This window comes from Dromiciops gliroides, chromosome 1 (genome assembly GCF_019393635.1).
Source record: "Dromiciops gliroides isolate mDroGli1 chromosome 1, mDroGli1.pri, whole genome shotgun sequence".
In the NCBI taxonomy this organism is placed as follows: Eukaryota; Metazoa; Chordata; class Mammalia; order Microbiotheria; family Microbiotheriidae; genus Dromiciops; species Dromiciops gliroides.
Genome location: NC_057861.1, coordinates 691,922,904 through 691,950,690, shown reverse-complemented (window position 1 = coordinate 691,950,690; position 27,787 = coordinate 691,922,904). Strand labels below are relative to the sequence as shown.

General features: G+C 34.9%; 1 pseudogene; it reads left to right on the top strand.

Annotated features, from left to right (window-relative positions):
- Positions 1 to 789: 789 nt before the first annotated feature.
- Positions 790 to 27,787, top strand: LOC122753698 (annotated as a pseudogene).

Here is a 27,787-nt window from a genome sequence, read left to right as displayed (position 1 = left end):
GTAGAATGAGAGGGCACACAAACAATGAAAGAAGTAGAAAGCAATATAGGAGACACTCTAAATTCATGGTAAACAATGAAGAAAACTATGTCCTCTTGTTTCTCAAGATGAAGGGGGTTAGTAGGAAAATGGGTAAGGTGACAAAAGGAGGGGTTAGGGCAAATGAAAAAAAATGGGAAATCTTGATGTTTCTTTGTAAGGGTCTCCTACTGAAAAATGCATCCATGGGTGAGAGATATATCCTATAATAGGTGATATTTAACCTAATATGGGTACAATATGGGTATAATTTCATGCTGAGATACACCACCAAGTCTGAGAGACTGTTGTGCCTCAATGGACAGCTTGTTTTTCAAGACAAGAAGATTTAGATCTCCTAGGAGAAAATGTCTTCCAGATTGATGGTGTGCCATAGACCCTGAGAGGGGAATTTGTGGCAAATAAGGGGGAAAAAAAGGAGGACAAGAACTTCAGAATTTTTTTTTTGTTGGTTTTTTTTTGTTTGTTTTATTTAAGTTTAATGTTAATTCCATGCTGTGTTTCAGTAAGAATAATACAGATTCTGTATCAGTGACTCCAGTCAGATATCTAATAGTACAAATTAGCTTCAAGTTACACATACAGAATGAAAGAGGTTGAGCGAGCGAAGGAGGGCAGGGAGTAAAGGGGAAGAAGGGGAAAAGGGAAGGAGAAAACCCAAAGAATTGAACACGCATGCAGGCTTTTCAATACCACCTTCAATGCTAACCTGCTGTGAGGGAAGGTCAAAGTGGGCAAGAATGAGCAGCCATGGATTGTTGGGCTGTTACCAGCACCATTTCAGCAAAGTTTGGAAACACTTTTTACAGCAAAACCATTACAATAAACGTTCCAACGCAACCTGTAACTTCAAACTAAACACCCAATTAAATTTGAACATTGGTATAAAATTCGGTTTAAACAATTATAAAAAGGAAAAATGCCACCACATGCGCCCTACAGTACAATAAACCTCTTTCCTAGACTCTCACTTCACCTAGAAGTCTAATGGCATTCCAATGTAATATCCATGTCTAATGGTTATCTTGCCACATCTGGCACGGAGACAATACAGTAATGCTGAAAAAGCCTCTATGCAGTCCTGTTAGTGTCTTAAAGAACCTAAAAGCTGGGATCAGTAAAATCCACAAAACTTCAGAATTATTAATGAACCACTACGTCAAGAAGACAGGAAAATTTCTATTATTAGTCAATACTTCTATCTTCTCTATGTCCTCTAGAAAATGCTGATTCTAAGGGCAGGCTCAACAAAAATTAAGGAAGGATATCTACAAAGCAATAACAGAAACAATTTAGGAGAAGGAACTCAAAAGATAGCTCTTATAAGATTTAATTCCATGAGAAATACAGAGACTAAAAAGAGAATGAATAAACTTAAGCATAAAGAAAAGAATGAGGGAAAGAAATCATTTTTAGAAAAAGGAATAAAAATTGAAAAAAAAAACAGAAAAAAGTTAAGATGAAAGGGAGCAGAGGAGGGACAATTTTAAAAGACTACTTTGGGGCAGCTAGGTGGCACAGTGGATAAAGCACTGGCCCTGGATTCAGTAGGACCTAAATTCAAATCGGGCCTCAAACACCCTAGGCAAGTCACTTAACCCTCATTGCCACATGGGGGAAAAAAGACTACTTGACTGAAGGGGGACAAAGAAGGGGAGAATTAGATAACTGATAAAATAAAGAAATTAAAATATATGTGTATAGTAAACAAAACTTCAAAATAAGGGGAAATGATGATAAAGAGTAAAAATTCAGAGTGGAGGGAAGGGAACTGGTGGGAATAGTATTGACTTAAAATAGATTGTGATAAAATCACTGAAGAAAGAAATTACTAACTTAACAGAGATAGAGGAACACAAAAATGATACTAATTTAGAAAAAATAGTGGAGACAAGTGGAGGAAATATAAATTTAAATCATAATTTTAAATGTGAATGGATTAAAAATAGAATAGAATCAAAGAGTGATGCATCCAGTAAGCAAAAAGCATTTCACAACCTTTTACTTTCATAAATGCATTAAAAAATAAAATAAAAGGGAAAAACATAGCCAGATTTAAAATGAAGGACAGGAACATAATGTACTATATGATCTGAACCCAAAACTAGGCTAGTTGCAATCATAAAAAAAAAAAAATAAATTCCTATGCTCTAAATATCTCAGCATCTAAGTACATAAAAATAATTACAATAAAGCATAAGGACTAATGCAAAAATGGCAGAAGACTTCAATGTTCCTTTATCAGTTTTTGACTAATCTATAAGGAAAAAGAAAAAAAAATACTAGAGTCTAGAACAAAAGGATGTATGGCATCCTCTAAATGGTTAAACTAGAAACCAAAAATATTATACAAATAACTCTGAACTAAAAGACTATTGCTTGGTAAGATGGTTAAAATTGGTAAGCATTTTAAAAAATGATTAAAATAAAGATGGCAGAAATCAAGTCAATAAAATAGTAAGTCAGGATGGCATCATGAAAAAAACAGATTTTTAAAAATCAGAACTTATTATGTCTAGATATGTAAGAAAACTGAGAACACTAAAGAAATACCAGAATACCTTCAATAATATAAAGTATTCAACTAACAGAAGACCAAACAAATATTCATTCTCAGAAAAGGCATTATTAGAACTAACTGTTGTGATATTTAAATTCTATATTGTAATATCGCTTTAAATTCGCGGCTTCATCACAAGTCTTTGGGCATTAAACATTTATTAAAGCATACAGATATTCACAAGGAGTTCAGAAAGTTAAGAAAAGGCCTCTCTCGAATAGAGTTCCAGAGTGGTTGGGTTCTTCCTCAAGTCCTCCTCCATGAGCTTTCTTTAATCAGGAACTCTCTCTAGAAAACTGATTGTGGAAGCTTTTTATAGGTCTGGAACAGAGGCAGTCCTTATATACTGCTTCAAGCTGATTGGTTGGTGTCATCCAAATCCATTGGTTCTGAAGGTGTTTTCAAGGTGTAATTACAATCCAGTTAACTTGAAGTAGGCTAATGAGCGGTTAATCACTCTCACTTGATTCAATCAGTCTAGATTAATCTCTAGGTGGGTCTTTGAGTATCTGCTAAATCTCATTATTTCATCACACTGTAAAAGGACTACTAAAAGAGGTTAATAGGATATTTCTCATCATCATAGATAAACATGATAATTCCATTAACATTTGAAAGAAAATTATCAAAACTACTTTATTTCTCAAATAAAGTACTCTACCAAACTCCTTTTATAAAATATAGTTCTAATACCTAAACTAGTGAAGGCTACAACACAAAATTGTAGACTAATATCATTAAAGAATATTGCTTCAAATATTTTAGATAAAATCCTATTAAAGAGACTCTAATAAACCATTAAAATATTCAAATTCATCAGAGACATCTTAAAATATATTATGGAAGAGGTAACTTTATACCATGACCTTCTGACTAAAAATATAAGGTGAAATATATGCTTTGCAATAGTGTTTATCACTGCAATTGGAGAGCTCCAATACATGTTGAAGTGTGGTTCCCTAGAAATCCTGCAGACAAGGTGAGATCCTACAGACAAGGCTTATTGTAGATGACATTGTTCTGGGAGTATCATGTCTTGCTATACTAGAGAAAGAGATAGGTAACTGCTCAAAAGAATTTGGAGTGATTATTGACATAAAATAATTGATAACAACAACAATAATGGTAATAATGATGATAACAACGATAATGATGATAATGACTATTGAATGGGTTATAAAAGAGTTGGAAATGACACATATAAGAATTTTCCATCACTATGTATATCTAGAAAGGCAAGTATTGATTACATATTGCCAAACAACCTGGGGGACATAAAACAGAAATTCAATTGCTTTGTTGTTTTCTTACTGGACTGAACAATGGGGAAATATGTTTTTTCAAATGTTTTCCTTCTCAAATACCTATAGTTTAAGAAAATATCTTAGCTCCGATGAACAGGTACACTCTTTAGCCTAACCTGGACAATTCAAAATGTTCAGGCATATTGCCTTAGTCTACACTGTAATAAGATTAGTCTCTCTGATGCCAAGATAACCATTAACATTTTACTATCTGCCTCTTTCAATTAGTTTTGTATGTTGGTTTATTTCCTAAAGTTTGTTAATTTAATTGTTTTCACATCTGCTTCAAAACTGGGTCATTGAGATTAATTGCTATGCCATCAAGGAAGTTTATTTGAATATTTTGTCAGAAAGAAATTTATTATTCCAGTGTATAATATTCTTTTCATTCTCTTAGTAAAAAAGCATCTTGTCCCAGTGAAACGGGAAGTATCAAGTGATCATTTAATTTAGTTAAATGTGTCAATTTATAAATTAAGCATTCTAAGTTTGTTTATTTTTCTTAGAGGAGAAAACTATAAAGATACTTAATATTAAACATTTAGTCAGCAATTATTAAGTACCTACTGTATGCCAGACACTATACTATATCCTGGGACAAAAAGAAATACTCATAATAGAAAAGGCTCTCCAAATCCAGAAAAAAAAGAACTATGGAATATGGATATAGATTGGACTATACTATTTCTTTTTTTGGTGCTGTTGTTTTTCTTTTTTGAGGGTTTTCCTTTTGGCTCTGATTTTTCTCTTATAACATGACTAATGCAGAAATGTTTAATGTTATTGTACATATATAACTTATATCAAATTACCTGCTGTCTTGGGTGGGGGGAGGGAGGGGAGGGAAGGAGAAAAATTTGAAATTAGAAATCTTATAAAAACAAATGTTGAAAACTATCTCTACATGTAACTGGAAAATAATAAAATACTTTTATAATAAAAAAGGAAGTCAAAAGACAGTTCCTGCTTTTATAGCATTTACAATCTAATGGAAGCAGACATGAGGTGAACTATACAAGGTAAACTGGAGATAATAAAAAGGGAAGATGCTATAATTAATGGGAAGGAATTGTTTCTTTTAGAAGATGAGATTTGAACTGGTATTTGGAGGAAGTCAAGAAAGCCAGGAGATGGAGATAAGAATAGAGAGAATTGCTAGAATGCTTTTATTTTGTAGGAAAGAACTACAACAAGGACAGTATCACTAAATTGGAAAGTACATGGAGCTGAGTAAAGTATAAAAAATGCTGGAAATGTATGAAGGGGTTAGTAAATTAAGTTTTCTGGATGCCAAATGATGTTATATTTGATCCTGGAAAGCATTGGGACCACTAAAGTATATAGAATTGGAGAAGTTGCTCCATGACTAGACCTATTCTTTAAGAAGATTTATTTGACAGCTGATTGGAGAATGGACTGAAGCAGGGAGACACCAATCACAGTTATGAACAGTCAAGCACAATTTTGATGAAACCTACAAATTTCAGAATTTGACACTTCACCAAGGGTAAATAATTTCTTTTTGAGTATCCATGTAAACTTTCATGGGATAGACAAGTTAATATAATCTGTAGGCAACTGGATGTACAGGACTGAAGCTGAGATGAGAATTATGAGGTATCAACAAATTAATGAAAGCTAACTATGCGGGAATAAATTAACAAAGAAGGAGGGAAGTGTTCATAGAAAGAATAGCAAGGACATGAAATTTAAGCTTCAAAGGAAGTTATTCAGTTGTTCAATTGTGTCTGACACTTCATGACCTCATGGTCCAAATCCTCCACTATCTCTTGAATTCTGTCCAAGTGTGTATCCATTGTTTGCAGGATACTCTTTATCCATCTCATCCTCTGCCATCCTTTTTTTATTCTTTTCCTTTAATCTTTCCCAACATTAGAGTCTTTTCCAATGAGTCCTGTCTTTTCATTATGTGACCGAAGTATTTAAGGTTCAGCTTCAGTATTTCACTTTCCAGTGAATAGCCTGAATTAATTTGAGATGACTTCTTTGATCTCCTTGAGGTCAAAGGAATCTTCAGAAGTCTTCTCTAGGACCACAATTTTAAAGCAGTAATTCTGCAGTGCTCAGCCATTTTTATAGTCCTACTCTTACAGCCAAACATAGGTACTAGAAAAATCAAACAAAACAAAAACATGACTTTGACTATACAGAAATTTGTCAGAAAGGTGATTTCTTTTGTTTATAATATGCTTTTCAGATTTTCCATAGCTTTCCTTCTAAGAAGCAAACATCATTTAATTTCATGGTTACAGTCATTGTCCACAATGCTCTTTGAGACTAAGAATATGAAATCTGACACTGCTTTCATTTCTACTCCCTATATTTGCATGGAAGTGATGGAACCAATTTCCAAGATATTTATTTTTATTTTTTAATGTTTAGCTTCAAACCACTTTTTTACAGTCTCCTCACCTTTATCAAGAGGATTCTTAAATCCCCTTCCTTTTCTGCTGTCAGAGAGGTATCACTTGCATATCTGACATTGTTGATATTTCTCTTGACAACCTTAATTCCAGCTTTTGATTCATCTAGGTGGGTATTTTTTGCATGTGCTCTGTATATAAATTTTATAAATAATGTGGCAGTATACAGCTTTGTTGCACTCCTTTTCAAATTTTAAACCCATCAGTTATTCTATATTTGTTTCTAACCATTGGTTTTTGCCCGTATACAAGTTCCTCAGGAGACAAGATGATCTGGTGCTTCCAACTCTTTGATCACCTGCCACATTTTGGTGTGATCTATAAAGGCAAATACTTTAATATAGTTAGTGAAAAAGAAGTAGATTTTTTTCTGAAATGATGTCTCATTAATCCAGGAAATGTTGTTAATTTGGTCTTAATTTCCTCTGCCTCTTTGAGATCCAGCCTGCTCTTCTGGTAATTCTCAGTTTCATATACTGTTGAAGCCTAGCTTGCAGAATATTAAACATAATCTTGCTGATGTATGAAATGGGTGCAACTGTTTGGTAACTGGAACATTCTTTGGCATTTCTCTTCTTTAGGATTGGGGCATAAATTGATTTTTTCCTATCCAATGACCACTGCTATGTTTTCCAAATTTTCTGGCATACTGAATGTAACATTTTAACAGCTTCATCTGGAATCCCATAACCTCCGCTAGCCTTATTATTAGCAAAGCTTCATAAAACTCACTTGACTTGATTCTCTTATATAGTTGTAGATCATTAATCGCACCATCTATCTACCATATCTAATCAATTAAATCTATTCCTAAAGTCCACTTCATATTCATAAGTATGTTATTTAGATAATACTCATGATCTGATGGTTTTCCCTACTTTCCTGAATTTGAGTCTGCATTTTGAAATAAGCAGCTCATTATCTGATCCATACTCAACTCCAGTTCTTGTTTTAAGTCATTTCATAAAGTTTTTCCACTTTTGGCTGAAAATATATGCAATTAATCTGATTTCTATTTTTGTTATCGGATGATATACACATATAGAAAAAACTTTTGAGTTACTGAGGAAAAAAAAAAGTTTTATGACCAGTGAATCATCTTGACAAAACTCTATTCATCTCTGCCCTGGTTCATTTGTCTGTTATTCGAATTATATTTTTGTTTTGTTTTGTTTTGCTGTTTTTTGTGGGGCAGTGAGGGTTAAGTGACTAATCCAAGGTCAAACAGCCAGTAAGTGGCAAGTGTCTGAGGCTCGATTTGAATTCAGGTCCTCCTGAATCCAGGGCCAGCACTTTATCAACTGCACCTCCTAGTTGCCCCTTCCAATTATCTTTTGATTTTCTACCTTAGGATACAAATCTCCCATTATAAAGGTGATATTTTTGGTTTTATTTCTAAAAGTTATCATAGGATTTCTCTTCATAGAGCTGAATAAATTTGACCTCTTTGGTATTAGTTATTGGAATACAGACTTGCTTTGCTGCAATGTTGAACAGTGTACCTTGGATTAGAGAAGATATCATTTGGTTATTTTTGTTTGTTTGTTTGTTTTTACTTTTTTAAAGAATTTTCCCCAAGTTAGTTGTAAAAAAAATTTAAAAAACAATTTTTAGATTGATTTTTTAAAAATTTTGCATTCTAAATTTTCTTCATCCCTCCCTCCTCAACCCTCCCTATGAAATCAAGCAATTCAATATGTTATATATGTGCAGTTATGGCAAACATCTTCACATTAGTAAGGTTGTGAAAGAAAATAGTCAAAATAACTTTAGAAAGAGGAGCTAACAAATAAAATTATACTTTAATCTGTATTTCAGATGCCATAAGTTCTTCTCTGTTGATGGTTCGTATTTTTTCATATGTCCTTCTGATATTATCCTGCTCATCATTTCTTTCACAATTATTGTTGCTAACTGTATTACCCTCAATCCTATTCCTTCCCCTTGATTTTTACTCTATTTTATATCATCCTTTGTCCTATCCCTCCTTGAAATTGTTTTGCTTTTTATTGAGCCCTGCGCCAATCTGCCCTCCCTTCCTTCACCTCCCCCCCTTCACCCTGCTTATTCCCTTCCCCTTCCAATTTCCCTCAGGGAAAAATATATTACTATACCCACTTGAGTGTATATGTTATTCCCTCTTTGTGCCAATTCTGATGACAATAAGTTTTGCTCACTCTCCTGCTCCTTCCCCATCTTCTCCTCCACTCCATAAGCTTTTACTTATTTCTTTTATGTGAGCTAGTGTTCCCCAATCCACCTCTCCCTTTCCCTTTCTTTCAGTGCCTTCCTCTTACCCCTTAACTTTATATTAAAGATGTCATCATGGGTCAACTAGATGACACAGTGGAAAAAGCACCAGCCCTCGACCCAGGAGGCCCCAAACCCAAATACAGCTCTAGACATAAACTACCCCACCCTGCCTCCCCTACAAAAAATAAGGATAAACAAAAAATAAATGCTTTGCAGATATCATTACTTCATATTCAATTCACACCTATGACCTCTAAGTTTATTCCTGTCAGTTGCCCTATTACTGAGAAAGTTCTTATGAGTTAGAAGTATTATCTTCCCATGTAGGAATGTAAACAGGTTATAACCTTTTAATATCAGTCATGAATTATTTTTCCTGTTTACCTCTTTATGCTTCTTTAGGGTCTTATATTTGAAAGCAAAAATTTCTATTAAGTTAAGGTCTTTTAATCACAAATGCTTGAAAGCCCTCTTTTTCCTTGAAGTCCCATTTTTTCTCCTGAAAGATTATAATCTGTTTTGCTGGATAGGTGAATTTTGTCTGTAGTCCCATTTCCTTTGCCTTCCGGAATATCATATTCCATACCCTCCCATCCTTTAATGTAGATGCTGCTAGATCTTGTGTTATTCTTACTGTGGCTGCACAGTATTTGATTTCCTTTTTTCTAGCTGATTGCAATATTTTCTTCTTGATCTGGTATCTCTGGAATTTGGCTATAATATTCCTGGAAGTTTTCCTTTTGGGATCTGTTTCAGGGGGTGATTGATAGATTCTTTCAATATCTATTGAACTTTCTGCTTCTACAATATCAGGGCAATTTTCCCTGATGATTATTTTAGAAGATATTTTCTAAACTCTTATTTTGGTCATGGTTTTCAGGTAATCCAATGATTTTCAAATTATTTCTCCTGGATCTATTTTCCAGGTCAGCTGTTTTGCCAAGGAGATATTTCATATTGCCCACTATTTTTTTTTTTATTCATTTGAATTTGCTTTATTGTGTCTTGGTTTCTCATAAAGTCACTAGCCTCCATTTGTTCAATCCTAATTCTTAGGCAATTATTTTCTTCAGAGAGGTTTTATAAATCCTTTCCTATTTGGCTTTTCAAATTGTTGACTTTTTGCTCATGACTTTCCTGCATCAGTCTCATTTGCTCTTTCCTCGATCTCTCTAAATCTTCCTTCTATCTCTCCTACTTTCTCTTCAAAGTCCCTTTTGAGAGCTTCCATGGCCTGAGACCAATTCATATTTTTATTGGAAGCTTTGGATGTTGGAACTTTGACTTTGTTATTATCTTCTTCTGAAGGTATATTCTGGTGTACCTTTCCCCCAAAGAAGCTTTCTATTGCCAGGTGCTTTCTCTGCTTACTCATCTCCTCTTGGAAGCAAATATCTGATTGAAATCTGATTCTCTATGATCAGAAGCTTGGCATGCCTGTGCCCCTCCCCCACTGGGCCTCTGCCATTTCAGTCAGCCCACTGCTTCAGAAGCTGGGTGTTTCACTCCAACTCCAGCAGAAACTGCAGGTACTTCACCCCGGCCAACCGCTGAACCCCCTCACTGGTCTGTGAGCCAAGTCTCAGAAGAAGCCACTGGTGCTGAAGACTCTGAGGCCCTGGAGGCAAGGTCTGTTCCAGGCTGAGTCTTCACTGCCCTGAGCTCTTTTCTCAGCCTGAACAGCAGGTGGTCCTGGTTTTTCAATTAAGCTGTCTTTGTCTGGAAAATAGTCTCACTCTGTTCTTTTGTGGGTTGGGCTGCTCTGGGAGTTGTCTTATGGCATTATATTTGTAAGTATGTGGACAGGTTGTCAGGAGCTTCGAGGGTCACAGCCTTTCCTCTGACATTTTGGCTCTGCCCTCCCATTGATCTCAATTGGTTATTTTGAGATTATACCTGATACTACTTTTCTTACCCTTTTCTTGCATATGAGTGCTACTTCATTTCTTCCAAAGTATTCTTTCCCATAGTAGCAAATGTAATAATCATTTGAATTAAATTCGCCTATTTTTATCAATTTACATTCAATGGCCTCAAGTTGTTGATGTTTATTTGTTTCATCCCCAGTTTAACCATATCCCATTTGCCTTAGTTCATAGATCTTACATTTTTTATGTTTCTATGGCATATGTATCTTTACAACATCAGACTTTATTTTGTCACCAGGCACATCTGCAGCTGAGGTTCATTTCACCTTTGATACAGCCACTTCATAAGTACTGGCTTTACTTTTAGTTGTCCTATGCTCTTCCCTAGTAGAACCTGAGTGGTTTATCTTCCAATATCATCTCTTTTATTATTTTCATCCTATCCATAGGATTTCCATGGCAAAAGTATTGGATTGCTTTGCCATTTCCTTCTCCAGTGGCTCAACTTTTGTTACAACTCTCCACTCTGATTTGTCTGTGTTCGGTAACCCTGCATATCATACATCATAGTTTCATTGAGCTACACAAGCCCCTTCATGACATCAAGGCAATGATCCAGGGGGAGTAACAGGAAGTCTTACAAATAGTAAGTTAGTAGAGGAGGAGAGTAAGAACTAGTAATCAGGGTAGTAGCTTAAGAGTTATCCTGACCATACCTCACTGGCCTGTGATCCAGGCCTCAGAAGAAGACACTGGGGTTAAAGACTCTGAGACCCTGGAGGCAATGTCTGAGACAAACAAGGTTTGTATGGAGATTGGTGAACTCTCTATTAGTGTGTGTGTGTGTGTGTGTGTGTGTGTGTATTCTGTGAACAGAACACTGGATTTAGAGTCAATGAGTTCCCTCTTTAACATTCTCTAACTATGGCTACTTGTATTACCTAACATGAATTTTTGTGAGGAAACTCTTTTTCAAATGGTAAAAACTCAGATAAATAAATGTGAGCTACTATTATCCCCCCCCTTTACTGTAATTTATTTTCTTTCTGTCTCTTTTTTGGGGGGGGGGCAGGGCAATGCAGGTTAAGTGACTTGCCCAGGGTCACACAGCTAGTTAAGAGTCAAGTATTTGAGGTTGGATTTGAACTCAGGTCCTCCTGAATCCACGGCCAGTTTTTTATTCACTGTACCACCTAGCTGCCCCCTACTGTAACTTATTTTTAAAGAGTTCAAACATATGATTAAAGTGTATTTTAATGTGAGGGAATTTAGGATCATGAAATATATACAATCAAGATAAACTACAGGCCAAATTTTACATTTTTCATGTTGGTTAGTTTAAATAAATAAAAACAATCCCTTTCAAAGCATCCATTTTTATATGCCTGCAGTTATTATCCCAAACCACCTGATTCGATTCTCAAAGCAAGCTCCTTTTATTGTCTATGCCATTGTCATCAGATCCTTTCCTGTTGGGGTCATGGTCCCCTCTGTACCTCACATAAAATTTTGTTTTATACCTCTCAAATATATTTGTTTGTTTCTGGGCTTTGTAGCTATGTAGTTTTAAACTTTCTATGAGACCAAATACTATATACTTTGACTCTTCCAGTTTCCAGCATAGGGTTCTCCACAAGAGTTTCTATTGAGAGTTAAGTAGCTTCTACTTAATTCAAGGGCAGTCTTATAGTTCCCTTTGTTATAGGTTCATTTACATGAAGTTCCTTTTTTTCTGTTACCACATATAAGTCCTATCCTCACTCCCCAATATTTAGGTATTCCTAGCATCTTGCTTTGTGATACCATTACTGCCACCTCTAGTTGCTTTGCTCTAATGAGAGACTTTATTTCTCCTATATTGATTGTTTCCTTACTTTCCAAGTTAACATATGTTATTCCCTCCTTGAGACAAATCTGATGAAAATAAGGTACAAACAATACTCACACCCTCCCTTCATTCCCCCTACTGTAATAGGTCTTCATTTCTTCATGTGAAGTAAATTTGCACTGTTCTGTCTTCCCTATACCTCTTCTCCCAATAGAATAATTTTATACCCCTTAATTTTTTTATTATTACAGAGTCAAATTACCCCTCCCCCCATCTATGTATACTTCTACTAACTGCCCTAATAGAGATACATATCTTAAGAGTTACAAGTATCTTACCATGTAGGAATATAAAGAGTTTAACCTTATTGAATAACTTTATTCCTGTTTACCTTGTTAACCTGTAAATTAAGGAAACAATATAGGAGAAATAAGTTCTTTATTCAGGGCAAAGGAACTATAGCTAGTGGTATTGCAAAGCCAAAGCTATGAATATCCAAAGATAGTAAATGAGGACAGAGTTTTTAATGGGGTAACAGAAAAAAAGGGAACCGATTCACCTGCCTGGGGAGGGTGACTGGGTAGGGAATCAGTTCTCAGTAAATTTTGCAGTTGTAAACCTTTGTATGATTCTCTTTGTATGATTCTCACTGAAGTATTTTGCTCAGCTCTGGTCTTTTGATAGGGAAAGTTTGAAAGTCCTTTATTATCTTGTATGACCAGCTTTTCCCCTGAAAGATTTTGATGAGTTTTCTTGGGTAGTTGATTCTTCATTGCAATCCAAGCTCCGTTGCCTTCTGAAATATATTCCAAGTCTTTTTATTCTTTAAAGTTGAAGCTCCTAAGTCCATTGTTTTCATGATATTTAAATTGTTTCATTATGGCTGCTTACAGAATTTTCTCCTTCATGTGATAATTCTGTAATTTGGCTACAAAATTCCTTGGAATTTTCATTTTGGTGTCTTTTTCAGGAGGTGACATGTAGATTCTTTCAATGACCATTTGGTTGTCTGATTCTAGTATATCTAGGCAGTTTTCATTGATAATTACTTTAAATATGTCATTCAGACTTCTTTTATGATTGCGGTTTCAGGTAGTCTATTCATTCTTAAATGATTTCTCCTGGATCTATTTTCCAGGACAGTTGTTTTTCCAATGAGGTATTTTACATTTTCATCTATTCTTTTTTTTTTTAATTTGACTTATTCTTGATGTCTTCTGGAGTTATTAGCTTTCATCTGCCCAAATCTAATTTTTAAGAAATTATTTTCTTCAGTTTGATTTGGTACCTCCTTTTCCATTTGGCAAATTCTACTTTTTTTTTTTTTGGCCAATTATATTTTTTAAGGAGTTGTTTCTTAGTGAATTTTCTTTTCTTTTTCATTTGTCCAATTGTATTTTTAAAATTTATTTATTTTAGTTTTCAATATTTGTTTAGATAAGATTTCCAATGTCAAATTTTTCTCCCTCCCTCAACCTTCCTCCCCCCCTCCCCTAGACAGCAGGTAAACTGACATAGGATATATATAATGACATCAAACATATTTCTGCATTAGTCATATTATAATGGGAGAATCAGAGCAAAAAGAAAAAAAACTCAAAAAAGAAAAACAATAGCCTCCAAAACAAACAAAAAAAAGGCAGTATGTTCCACTCAGTATCCGTATTCCACAGTTCCTTTTTTATTCTTTTTTTCCCCCAGATTTGGAGAGCCTTTTCCATCATGGGTCCTTTGGAAAGTTCTTGTACCATTGGATTTGTGAAAAGAATCTAGTCTATCACATTTGATCCACACATAATGTTAGTGATACTGTGTATAATATACTTCTGGTTCTTCTCATCTCATTCATCATCGGTCCATGCAAGTCCTTCCAGGTTTCTCTGAACTCCTCCTGCTCATTGTTTCTTACAGCACAATAGAATTCCATTACATTCATATACCATAACTTGTTCAGCCATTCCCCAACTGATGGGCAGCCCCTCAATTTCCAATTACTTGCCACCACAAAAAGAGCAGCTATAAATATTTTTGTACATGTAGGTACTTTTCCCTTTTTTGTGATCTCTTTGGGAAAAAGATCCAAAAGTGTTATTGCTGGGTCAAAGGGTGTACATAACTTTATAGCCCTTTGGGCATAATTCCAAATTGCTCTCCAGAAAGGTTGGATCAGTTCACAGCTCCACCAACAATGCATTAGTGTTCCAATTTTTCCACAGCTTCTCCAACATTTATTATTTTCCTTTTTTGTCATATTAGCCAATCTGATAGGTGTCAGGTGGTATTTGAGAGTTGTTTTAATTTGCATCTCTCTAATCAATAGTGATTTAGAGCATTTTTTCATATGGAAGTAGATAGGTTTGATTTCTTCATCAGAAAACTGCCTGTTCATATCCTTTGACCATTTCTCAATTGGGGAATGACATGGAATCTTATAAATTTGATTTAATTCCCTATATATTTTAGAAATGAGGCCTTTATAAGAAGTACTGGCCATAAAAATTGTTTCCCAGCTTGCTGTATCCCTTCTAATTTTGGATGTATTGCTTCTGTTTGTACAAAAACTTTTTAAATTAATGTAATCAAAATTATCCATTTTGCATTTCATAGTATTCTCTATATCTTTTTTGGTCATAAACTGTTCTCCTTTCCAAAAATCTGAAAGGTAGACTATTCCTTTTTCTGCTAATTTACCTATGGTATAACCACAGCTAAATCATGTAGCCATTTTGATCTTATTTTAGTATAATGTGTAAGATGTTGGTCTATGCTTAATTTCTACCATACTATCTTCCAGTTTTCCCAGCATTTTTTGTCAAATGCTAAATTCCTATCCCAGAAGCTGGAGTCTTTGGGTTTATCAAAGCATACATTACCAATGTCATTTACTTCTGTGTCTCCTGTGCCTAGCCTATTCCATTGCTCCTCCTCTCTATTTTTTACCCAGTACCAGATAATTTTGATGACTGCTGCATTATAATAGAGCTTCAGATTTGGTACAGCTAACCCACCTTCCTGTGCATTTTTTCCCATCATTTTCCTTGATATTCTTGACTTTTTGTTTTTCCAGATAAATTTTGTTATTATTTTTTCTAGCCATATACCCCTGAGAGAAAGGTATATTCCTTTCTATCCCCATTCAATTTTCTCCAGACATCTATCATGTCTAACTTTTCTAGTAATCTATTCACCTCTTTCACTTCTTTCTTATTTATTTTTCAGCTAGATTTATCAGATCAATCACTAGTATAGTATTACTGTCTAATTCCTCTTGTAACTCATTTAACTTCTCCTGTAAGAATTTGGATGCTATACCACTTGGCGCATATATATTTAATATTGATTTTACTTCATTATCTATAGTACCTTTTAGCAAGATGTAATTTCCTTCCTTATCTCTTTTAATGAGATTTATTTTTGCCTGCACTTTGTCTGAGATAAGGATTGCTACCCCTGCTTTTTTTTTTTACTTTAGCTGAAGTATAATATATTCTGCTCCAACCTTTTACCTTTACTCTGTGTGCATCTCTCTGCTTCAAATATGTTTCTTGTAAACAGCATATTGTAGGATTCTGGTTTTTAATCAAGTCTGAAATTTGCTTCTGTTTTGTGGCAGAATTCATTCCATTCATATTCACAGTTATTATTACTAGCTTTCTATCCTTGTCCATTCTATTTACCCCCTTTATACTCCCCCCCTTTCACTCTATCCCTCCTCACCAATGTCTTGCTTCTTACCCCTGCCTCCCCCAATCTGCCTTCCCTTTTTACCACTCCCTCCCTTTTCTTTTCCCCTTTCTCCCTTGCTTTTCTCCTCCCTTCTGTCAGTCCCCCCCTTTTCCCTTACCCATTTACTTCCCTAAAGAATAAGCTAAGTTTCTTTATACAAATGAACTTTATGTTATTCCCTTTTTGAATCAAATCTAGTGAGAGCAGGGTTGAAATAATGTTCACCCCTCCCTTCTTTCCCTCCATTGTAATAGGTTTTTTTCACCTCTTCATATGATGTAATTCACCCCATTTCACCTCCCCTTTCCTCTTCTCCCCATAAACTCCCTTTTTATCCCCTTAATTTTCTCAATATCTTCACATCAAAGACAATTTGGATTTATATCCTCTGTGTATAATCCTTCTGTCTGCCCAAATACATATACAGTTGTCAAGAGTTATAAGTATTATCTTCTCATGTGGGGATGTAAATAGTTTAACCTTATTGAGTAACATTTTTGCCTATGTGTACCTTTTTAAACTTCTCTTGAGTCTTTTATGATAAGATCAAATTTTCTATTCAGATATGGTCTTTCCATCAGGAAACTTTGAAAGCCCCCAATTTCATTGAATTTTCATCTTTTCCCCTGAAAGAGAATGATCAATTTCACTGGGTAATAGATTCTTGGCTGCAGTCCAAGCTCCTTTGCCTTCTGGAATATCATATTCCAAGCCTTGTGATCCTTTAATGTTGAAGCAGCCAGCTCCTGAGCAATACTGACTGTGGCTCCATGATACTTAAATTGCTTCTTTCTGGCTGCTTGGAGTATTTTCTCCTTCACATGATAATTCTGGAATTTGGCTACAATATTCCTTGGAGTTTTCCTTTTGGGGTCTCTTTCAGGAGGTCATCGGTGGATTCTTTCAATGATGATTTTATCCTCTGATTCTATAATTTCAGGGAAGTTTTCCTTTATAATTTCCTGGAATATGGTGTCTAGATTCTTTTTCTTATCATGGCTTTCAGGTAGTTCAATGATTCTCAAATTGTCTCTCCTGGATCTGTTATGCAGGTAAGTTGCCTTTCTAATGAGGTATTTCACATTTTCTTCTTCTTTTTTTCATTCTTTTGATTCTGCTTGACTGATTTCTGGTGTCTCATAGATTCCTTATCTTCCAACTGTCTGATTTTAATTTTTAAGGCATTGTTTTCTTCATTGAGATTATACACCTTTTTCCATTTGGCCAAATTTATTTTTTAAGGAATTGTTTTCTTCAGTCAATCTTTGTGCTTCCTTTTCCAAACTGCTGGTACTTTTTTCATAATTTTCTTGTGTTGCTTTCATTTCTCTCCCCATTTCTCTCAACTGATTTAAAAAATCCTTTTTGAGTTCTTCCAAGAAGGCTTTTTGTTCTTGACACCAAGCCATCGAGGCCTCACTGTAGAAAGCCAGTGACATAGCCCCTATACCCCAGCACAAGAAGCTTGAAACAGGGACCCTGGTGCCTCCAGAGCAGTCCTCAACTTTAAAAAAACAACAACAACAACAAAAACCTACAGTATGAGTAAGAAACAAAACAAGAACTCTCACCATTGAGAGCTTCTGTATCAACAGGGAAGAGGCAAACACAAACTCAAATGAGTTGCCTACATGTGAAGCCTCAAGAGGCAAAACCAGGGGCCTGGTCACTGGCTTTCTGCACAGGGGCTCCACTGGCTCATTGCTTGCTCACTCAACTAGAGTACCCTGGCTTACTACATCTTTTTTTTTTGGGGGGGGGGGAGGGATTGTTACTCAGACTGGCAGTTTGCTGTTTTCTTTCTATGCTGAGACTAGAGGCCTCATAGCTGACCAACCATGCCAATAACCTGCTAAGCCAAGTCCAAGTGGCCTCAGTAGGTGATTTGTGCTGTGGCTAAGCCTCCTACTCACTTGCCTGAAAACCTCTTTGTTGGGTTTCACTCCCCTTTTACCCAAGTAAAGCGGAACTTTCCTGAACTCCTTCTAACATATCTTTAGCTGGAAAATCACTTTACTTTGTCTTTTTGTACTTCCATAGTTCCAGAATCTGTTTGAAAACTTGATTTAACTTCATTTCTGAGGGAAACTGGGGAGAGTTCAGGCAACTTTTTGGCTTCTTTCTACCATCTTGCCTCTGTCTTGAGACAAAATGTTCGAAGAAGATGATGATCTCACCTTTAGACTTGTTGAATTAAAAAAAAATAGAATATTGAGACTATAGTTATCCTGTTGGGAGCTAGAAATATAGGATTGCAATTCATTACTGCATATATAAATCTGGGAGTTGATTTGGTACTTCCTACATATAAGTCGTTAATAAATGCTTTCTCATTTATTTGTCCATACATTAAGGATGCTATGAGGACTAAAAAGCCTCAGAAGGAATATAATAGAAAAAGTATATGGATTAAAGAAAGAAATGCAGAGTATTACAAAATGTTCACATATATAAGAATGGAAATATATATCTGTCCATGTGCTGACACATCACCATGTTGAGGGAAACTGCTGACCATTTCCTTAATGGGACAATGTTGATAGCAGTCAGAAAAGAACCCCAAAATTTAATGTTTCAGAATATTAAAAGAAAAATTGTTTGAGCTTTCATTCTGATTAATGAGGCAAAACTCAGGACAAAGAATTAATTAAAATATGTCAAGGTAGCAACATGGTGACAGGATGATAACTAGAGATTAGCAAAGATTCAAGATGGATCCAGGTTTTATTCCTAACTTTCTATGAGATAAAGGAGAATTTGGAGAGGTTCATGTCAGTAAATGGGGAGGGGTCATTGCATCTCCACACCACTCAAGTTGCTGGTATGTTGTGAGTAGCAGGTAGGAGATGAACTGCCATAGGTAGGGGTGACATCATATGGGAAGAAAATCAGGTAATACAAAAGTTAAAGACAGGTTAATGTCTTTTCAACTGTGATTAGCAAGTAGGTCTGGGAACAATGGGTCGCTGAGTCAGCATAACTTTCAATAATAGATGCTAAAGAATAAGAGGTTCTTGAAGTGTAGAATCATAAAATGCTAAGAACTGGAAGAGCCTTCCTAATCAAGATAATTTATTGAGCAATGATGATGTGCCAGGAATTATGCTAGATTCTGGTGATGTAATAAATATAACAACTGAAACAGTTCTTTTTCACAATAAACTAAAGATCTAATTTTATAGAATTGGTAACCCAGGCCCAGAGATGTCAAAGAGATTTAACTGATCAATACAGAAAAAGGAAGTGGAGAATTATGAGGCAGTTCAAAGAATTTAAGAAGAAAGAGAGGGAAGTTTGGAGATTATCTATCCTAATATCTTTATTATACAGAGAAACAATTCAAAACCAGGAAGAACTGAATTTATAAAACACCTTTGACAATCTCTGTGGAAGTTTAAACAAATTACTTAAGCTTTTTGTGCCTCAATATTCTTATATTCAAAGTGGAGACTGGGCAAATAAGGTGGCTTCTAATAACTCTTCCAACTTTAATGATTCTATTTGGCAGCTAGGTTGTTCAGTGGATAGAGCGCTGGTCCTGAAATAAGCAGGACTCGAATTCAAATCTCACCTAAGACACTTACTAGGTGTGTGGCCTTAGGCAAACTTATCGCCCACTTAACCAAAACTGCCTTAGAAATTTGGGGCTATTTCTGGTCATCCTGATGTATATCTTGCCACTGGATCCAGATGGTTCTGAAGGAGATAGTGAGGTTGGTGACTTTACATAGCCCTCCTTCACTTAAATCCAATTCAGTGGAAGATATAACATCAGTCTGGTCATAGTCTTCTTTGAAAATAAGGACAAACAACAAAAACAACAATATGATTCTATGTATCACGTATAAGTGAACCAAAATATCATGTGAGCAATCCAAATTTTATATATTTGATACAGTGGAAAGATCACTTGAAAAAGAGTCTGAGATCCACAATTTCCTAGCTATATGAACTTGGGCAAGTAACAATTGCTCTCAGATTCACTTTTTACATCAGCAAAATTGAGGCAATTGTGCCTGTCTTTATGTTCTTTCAGGGTTGCTGTGAGTATCAAGTAAGGTAAATCTTGCCTAAAGAGTTTGAAAACTGATATAATATACTCTTATTTTCATAACAAATATTGCTTTAAATTTAACACACACTCAATGATAACATCTATTGTAAATATGCCAATATGTAATAATAAGAATTATAGACTATAACATTTTTATAGAATCATATTTTATTAAATATTTTTGGATGAAATATATCTAACCCAGAAGAGAATGAAGACATATTTGATCTCTCAAAATGGATAAAGGTAGACAAAAGTTGTAATCTCACCATTAAGAAACAGAGATTATTAATGCTAGAATAAGATTTTCTTATCATTGTTAAAACAGATCTGCTATTTTATTGATTATTCTCTTATGTAATATATATATTGTAATGCATTCTCATTTTTTTCCTATGTCCTTTTATCCTCCTTTAAATCCTCCACAAGAAACTCTGCCTACAACCTACATTCCTTTTTCTCGATCTCTTGCCATCAAGAGGCAATATTCTGTAATTCATAGCGTCATAGCCTTGGTATCAGAAAGTCTTCACATCCTACCTTTGACATTTAGTCATTGTTTAATGCTAAGGTTATCTCTCAGATCCTATTTCCTCCCATACAAAATGGCAATGATAATATTTATATAACATTCAGGGTTGTTGCAAGTATCAATGAATCAATTAATATTTACTAAGAGACTATTATGTGGACATTTTTAAAATAATGGACAATGCCTTTACTGAGCATACACTTTGCAGTTTTATGTAATTTAAAATTTACAAACTAATTTTATATGCTTCATCTCACCTGAGTCTTACATCTAGTATTTGGGGATATACAGGACAGTTCTTATTTGCCTCATTTTGTAGACAGGAAAGCTGAGTCTTATTCAAGATAATCAATTTCTTCAAAGGTGCCACTGGTAATTAGCAAACCCAAAACTCAAATTATTTTCTTTCAATTTCTCATACAATAATCTTTCCACTAAGTTGCCTTGCCATTCTAGTAGCTGGTTTTCCAGGTCCAGACAAATTATAATTGTGACTTTTTGGTGTCAAATTGAATCCTTTTGTGTGCATCTTCATTGCTTTGACTTATGCTATTAATTCACAATTTTCCTCTTTCCTCTGTGTCAAAAGAAGACATTTGAATAATATGAGCTCTTCTCAAGTAGAGAAATGCTATAAAAGAAAATGTGTATTAATACTCCCTAGAAATTGTGAGCAAGAACTCTGCAATAACTATATTAATCTGTTAAGTATGTCAGAGCCTCTCTTCTTCACAGAAGCATCAGACAATGAAGTATCATAGCAACTAGCCAATCAGGAGAACTTCTGAATCCTAAGAATGCTTGATAAACCTGTGATCCTTTGAGAGTAAACTTTAGTTGAACTTGGAGGTGCCTGTAACTGCCAGAACCAGACTTGACCAGCTCAAAGAGAACAGTAACCAACCTGCTTTCTAAGTTATTGTGTTTACAGATATCTTCTCCCTAGAGGATAGGAAGAGGCAGAATAGGATAAAATGTATCATATAAAGAGGTGCAAAAGACCTATTACAATAGAGGGAAAGAAGAGAAAGTATGACCATTGTTTAAACCTTACTCTCGTCAGATTTGGCTCAAAGAAAGAATACCATACATACTCAGTTGGGTATATAAATTTATCTCACCATGTAGGGAAATAGAAGAGGAAAGGGGAAAGAGTAGATAAAGAGGGTTGATAGAAGGGAAGGAAGATTGGGGAGATGGTATTTCCTGCCTCACTTCCCAATTTATTCTATTTCTCCCTTAATCATCCCTTAGCAATGAATACTTCGGATAGCTATAAATGACTCACCCTTCTCCACTCCATTTTGAGCAGCTGAGAGCTTTCTATCTGCTCTAGCTTGCAATCCCTTCTCAGACAATAAACACTTTTATAATCTTTTTAAACTGTGATTATAATCTGGCTCATTGTAGGTCCTGCCCCCCCCCCCCCCCGCCACCCGCCCTTGCCTTTTGGACCTGGGGTTTTTTCTATTTTCACAGGTCACAGGAATTTTTCTCTAACAGTTAATTGACTTTAAAACAGTATCATTTCAAACAAATAAGATCAAGAGTAAGGAAAAAATGGCTGACCTTGGCAAGAAGGTGTTTTGTATGCCTTGAAAGTACACCTGCGAAAAACAAACGAGTATTACGGGTAGATTTTTTTCACTTAATAGTATTTTTTACAAATTACATGGAAAGCTAGTTCTCAACATACATTTTTGTAAGATTTTATGTTCCAAATTTTTCTCTCTTCCCTCTCCCATCCCCAAGACAGTGAGAAAGTAATGAGGTTCTAGAGGACCCAGAGAGCCTTGCCTGACCTTTCTGAAGCCCAGTCCAGAGTCAGTAGAATTTAAAAAGAAGTTAACTCACCTAAAGATCACCCTCAAGTCATGTCAATCAATGGATTTGAATGTTACTCACCAATTAGCTTGGATCAATGTGGAGTGACCCACCTGTACCTGAGACAGGTTAAAAAACCCTTGAGGGGGGACTCTTGCTCTCTTCCCATGCTGCCCTCTGGGTCTTGTTCTGTATCCTAGGTATGTAAGGCTTCTCAACATGTGCTGACACTTTCTCTAATATTTAGTATCCTTTCATAAATGCTTAATGCCCCAAATTGGTGCCATAGCCTCTATTTTCCAAGGAAAAATATATTAGAAACCACAGCTAAAATCCTCAATACTTGGAACAGAGGTAGGTGATCCCATAAATTTTTAAACGAATATATACATATATATATATATATATATACATACATACATACACATATATATATAGTGTGTGTATATATGTGTGTATATAAGATATATACACACAAACATATTAAATATATTTCTACATTAGTCATGTTGTGATAGAAGAATCAGAACAAAAGGGTAAAACCACAAGAAAGAAGGAACAATAAAACTCCCAGAAGTGAAAATAGTATGCTTCGATCTGCATTCAGCCTCCATAGTTCTTTTACTGGATGTGAAGAACATTTTCCATCATATGTCTTTTGGAATTGCTTTGGATCATTGTTTTGCTAAGAAAGTTAAATCTATCACAGTTGATTACACAAAGTTGTTGTTACTGTGAACAATGTTCTCCTGGTTCTGCCTACTTCACTCAGCATTAGTTCTTGTTAGTCATTCCAGGTTTTTGAAGCTAGATTTAAGGGAGCTATGGAAAAATATGATGGGATTGTAAGTGGAAACATTGGGTCTACAAATAATACTTGTAAATGAATGATACAAATTGGGCATTAAGTCAAAGTGATAACTGCATCAAAGAAAGTCTAGCTTGGCTTCTTAAAATATAAGAGTGGTAAAAAATATAAACAAAAAGATAAACAAAAAGCTGACAATAAGAAGAGATCCTGTTAATTAGTACAGTGTCCCTTTAATCTGTCTCCCTCAGAAACTGAGATCTAGAGGTGAACTCTTTCAAGAGGTGATTGCTGGATTCTTTTTTTTTTTTTTTTTATTCATTAGATTTCTATTTTACCCTCTGGTTCTAGAATATCAGGACAGTTTTTCTTGATGATTTCATGAAAGATGCTGTACAGTCCCTTTTTTAGATCATGGCTTTCAGGTAGTCCAATAATTTTCAAATTACTTTTCCTGGATCTATTTTCCAGGTCAGTTATTTTTCCAGTGAGATATTTAACATTGTCTTCTATTTTTGCATATTTTTTGGTTTATTGTTTTATTGGTTTTTTTATTTCTCATAAAGTGATTATTTTCCATTTTCACAGTTCCAATTTTTAAGGAAATATTTACTTCATTGAGCTTTTTTGCCTCCTTCTCCATTATAATTAAGGAATTTTTGTTCCTCTTTTCCCATTTGGCCAGTACCACTTTTAAAAGCATTCTTTTCCCCATTAGATTTTTGTACCTCTTTTACTATTTGGCCCAATCTGTTTTTTAAGGTTTTATTATTTTCATTTGTGTGTGTGTGTGTGTGTGTGTGTGTGTGTGTATCCTTTACCAAGCTTTTGGCTCTATTTTCATGATTTTCTTGCATCACACTCATTTCTCTTCCCAATTTTTCCTCTTCCCCTCTTACTTGAATTTTAAAATAATTTTATGAGCTCTTCCATGACTTAAGAATAATTAATATTTCTTACTGAAGGCTTTGGATGGAGGACGTTTGAATTTGTTATCTTCTTCTGAGTTTGTTTTTGATCTTCCTTGTCACCATAGTCATTTCTATGATTAGAATTTTCAATTTTTTTTTCATTTACGCATCCTGTTTCTACATGTTTAATCCTTTGTTAATGTAGGGCTCTCCTATCAAGATAGAGGATGCACTGTCCTAATCTTTAGTAATTTTGTGTAGCTATTTTAGTGATACTGCTAGATGCTTGTAAATGTTCAGTCCTTCCAAGGTGACAAGATCTAGGAGAGGTATGTTTATTTTTTCCTGGTATTTTCTCTGTTCTCTGAATAGGGCACTGTAACTATAAGGTCAGGTGTGTCAGTGCTCATCCTCACTCTAGGACTCCCCCAAGGAATGTGACCCAGATCTGAATATGAGGAAAGCAACAGAGTCCTACTGTCAAAAGAAAGATCCCTGTAATATTCTTCTGACCAGTTGTTTGAACCCCTTACTTTCTGTAGGCTGTGAACCCCTGAAGCATCTGTTGCCACAGCTTATTTAATGGCTCCCAAAGCCTACTGCTGGTTTCCTACGGCTGGGTCTGTTTCACTATGGCCTGTTCTGTGCTGTACTCTTACCTAGTGTGGCAGATCTTTCCTGCCCACCTTCTAAGTTGTCATTAGCTGGAACATTATTTTTCCCCACCCTTCTGTGGGTTCTGCCACTCCAGGAATTATTTATGACATTATTTAAAGGTGTTCAGAGGTGTTTGGAGCAGAGCTCAGTGGACTTGCTGCTATTTCCCTGATCTTGGACCCACTCCTAGGACTGTTTCATTTTTATCTCACATCTCTAGCACCTACGACAAAGAAAGTCCAATATAGCACATAGTAGTAACTTCTTGATTACAATCCAGAATAAAATGTTTGGTTTTTGTTCCTTTTGTTTAAATTCCTTAAAGGACTGTCTCAAATAATTCTAATATAAATTTTTTCCTTCTCTTTCTTTTTTAATGTAACTGCACTGAATCTTTGTAAGCCTTATTTTTAGTTATCTGGCTCTAAATTTCCTTACCATATTTCTTCATGTATATCTTTTGCATTTTTCTCTTTATGAAATCCTAATTATTCATTTCCATTATGCTATTCAAACAGAGAAAGGGGATATGATATCTATAGTATATGGAACTCCTGGTGAAAGAACTCCTTCCACAAAGATGACAATTTATGGACAATCCTAGATAATTGCCTGAGACTACTGAGAGATTAAATGACTTCATCCAGATCAAGTGAATAGCTAATATAAATCAGAGTTGGGAACTAAACCTAGATTTTCCCAGTTCCAAATTCAAGATTCTATCCAACATATTTCCTTTGCTAAAGAAATATACCTTAATTTATTTAGCTTTTCCTGCATTATTGGGAATACAGATTACCCACATTTTTATTAGAATTACATCAGCTATGTATATTGTATACAGAAAGGTAATCTTCCTTACTGTTTAATTTTGTTTTTAAGATAGAGTACTGGTGGTAGAACTGCTGGGCAAACAGGTATGGATGGGTTTTTTTTGCGTGTGTGTGTGTGGCATTTTATATTTCTGTATTCATCTTTAAAATGTTCCTACTAGCTATGATTCTACCAATTATATATTAAAATATATTTTTTCACAAATCTTGTTAAAGTAAGATTATTATTAGACTGCTGTTTTTGCTGATTTAACAGGCATAAGGTAACATCTTAATGGAGTTTACATGCACATTTCTCCAATTATTAGAAACATCTTGTTGTTAGCTTAACAGTACATATTTTTTCCCTTATGATTTTCTTTTCTTCTTCATTGGTGAGGTTATATTATTAATCTAATGCATAACCATCATTTATAAATTCTGGTTTCCACCCCTATTTTGAAATATTTCCTATAAAATTTTCTCAATAATTTAATATTTGAAATTTGTTTTTTAGTGTTCTGCAGAAGTCTTTATATTTACACAACCGTATCTTTTTTTAATTCTAATTGTATTTTAATAATATTTCCTTCCTCTCCCAAATCAGGAAAAAGCTCTCTGATAGCTTTTGAAAGTATAGTTACTGTACTATACTGTTTACTTCTAATGGTTACTGCTAGTCCTAATTGAATAATATGCTATTTTAAAATTTCTTTTGTTTTTAGACTATTTTTTCATGTTACTTTTTCTATGACTTTAATTATATTGTTTGAAGTGTTCCTTAAATATATATACATATATATTTGTGTGTGTGTGTATATGTGTGTGTGTGTAAATATTTCAAGCCCTGGTTGCTTCTTAAAGGGCCTCTTTCTAGGCTTGAAAATTGGGCCAAATTTTACTGGGTATATTGATGTAGATCCATAACCAACATTTCAAAATTAAAAACAAATAAAAGTTTCACTCTAGGTTCTGTGATCCCCCTTGCAATTCTTAAAAATTTCTCTGGGATCCACTTATTGAGACTTAGTAAGACATTATCTCACTTCTTGTAGCACCTGTATACTGTTTACATATGTGTTTTCCTTATAATTGTTGTTTTGTAACTTAACTAATATTTATATAGATATATAAACCTTTTTTTCTTTGTAATGCACATAGAATATTTAAATTTGCATTTTGTTGATAAATATATTGATGAATGATTGGAAATTAAAAAAAAATATCCTAGCGTATGGTATGCTGTTGGTTTTATTTTTCTGTAATATCAGGGATTCTGAGGTCACTTTTCTATAATTCAGTTTTGAGTGTTACACTTTTGGAAAGACACCAGAAATATAGAGTGTAGATTGTTGTCCCACATTGGAATAGACTGAGTCATTGCATCTAGAATCTAGCTTCTTAAACTGTGGGCCATAACCCCATTTGGGGTCATGTAACAATGTGGAGATTGGAAAAATTTGGCAACAATAAAAGGTTATGTATACCTATTTTATATACCTATATACCCTGGGTCACGTAAAATTTTCTTGGGCAAAAAGGGGTGAAGTAGAAAAAAGTTTAAGAAGCCCTGGTCTAGACTAGGTATGTGTAGTAAGGCCATGCTTGGTTAGCCACTTAATTCTCTAAGGAGCACCTCACAGAATACCAGGAATCAAAGTTCCTTATGAAACAACAGCTTCTCTTGACCCACAAGTGAGCTGCTTTCTCAAAAGTCTCAGAATGTAGAAAAAATCTCTGTGTATTCAAGTATTTTATGAGTAGATCCTAACACTTCTTGAACTCAAGACTAACACCTTCAGTGATTAAATTGCTGAGTGTTCTCCACAGCACCAAAAGGAGATAGCTTGAGCTTTGAGTAGTTTTTGGACCTCTTCAGTGTCTTCAGTGATGCATATATCCCTGACATAAAGTCTAACTATGTGTTCTACATGATTAATTTGATGATGATGGAGCCTTGAACAAGGAAGATCTGAAGCAGCTAATCAAATGTGATATTGGGGAGGGATAGGATACTCACATAAGCACCTCAGAGATGAAGCACCTCATAGAAATTATCTTAGAGGAGTTTCACATTAACCATGATGGGATCATCAACATGACAGAGTTGCACCATGTTATCCCCCATTCACCTGACTTTACTAGTTGCTTTAAAATTATCCTGTGA